The sequence below is a fragment of the Cucumis melo genome, chromosome 9, assembly GCF_025177605.1.
Source record: "Cucumis melo cultivar AY chromosome 9, USDA_Cmelo_AY_1.0, whole genome shotgun sequence".
Lineage (NCBI taxonomy): Eukaryota > Viridiplantae > Streptophyta > Magnoliopsida > Cucurbitales > Cucurbitaceae > Cucumis > Cucumis melo.
Genome location: NC_066865.1, coordinates 8,318,806 through 8,319,945, shown reverse-complemented (window position 1 = coordinate 8,319,945; position 1,140 = coordinate 8,318,806).

The following is a 1,140-nucleotide window of genomic DNA, read 5'->3' as shown; positions in this document are numbered from 1 at the left end:
CTAGTTTTTGTTTGGGCTAAAATACGCTAAATATTAATAAACCTTGTACTTCGTTTTGCTTAAAAGTTTCCAAAGTTCAAAAAATACCCTTATATCTTTCAAGAAAAGTTCATAAAAATACTCTTATCATTAGATTCGGATGAAAACTATTAGAGTGTTTGGGCCATTGAGTTGGTTATTATAATTAATGATTATAATAACTTCTGCATTATAATAATTTATTTGTTGTAAATGTCACTATTATATTTGGAGCCCTAGACATGGAGTAAGTTATTACTCCACCAACCTAAAGTCGAGGGTCAAACAACCCTTTAGGCGTTGTTTATTTTACAAGTTTTGTCATGGGATTTCAAGAATACATTTAATATTCTTGTTTATTTTTTGGGATTTCACTTTTTTAAACTCCAGATATTTGATGGCTCATTGAAGGGTGTCAAATCCTTTGATGGATCAAATGAATTTCTGTGCCTGCCATAATTCTGTAGCATTAGCATAGTGAGAGTTGAACCATAGTGAATCGTTGCTTTTCTTAGTTCAAATGCGTCGTGCTCTTAGGTACTTTGAGGGAGGGGGGTCGATTATTGTGGGAAACTGAAATTTCGTGAAAATAAATCTTTGCAATGAAATAAAGGTAAATGATGTGCGATAATGAAAATTGAAAAGTGTTTATGCTTGAGGAGATCTAGCTGGAGTTTTTTTTTTCTAACTAGTAACTTGATCATTAAGCTCATTTGTTTGGTTTTACTTATATCTCAGCTTGTCCAAATTAATTAGAATGCTAACTAATTGTCGAAATGCTGACTGGCTAATTGTCCAATTAAATTAACTAATTAGCCTAAAACGAATAGATGCATGCATACTAATCACTTAGTCTTGCTGCATCAAGTTTGAGGGGAATGCAAGGATGAACTACTAACAAGTATTGCCAAATTAGATTTCTAATACTAATGAAGACATATAAGAATGTTGTCACCATCAAATCAGTTGCGAGAGTTACTTTCAACTAGGTGCAACCATTTGAAATAATGTGTGGTGTATCAGACTATGTGGTGGGAGCCGTTGATGAGAAAAATTGATGCACTCGATATACTATACGAGCAAAATGCTCAACAAATCACAGCAAAAGTACACCAACACCGA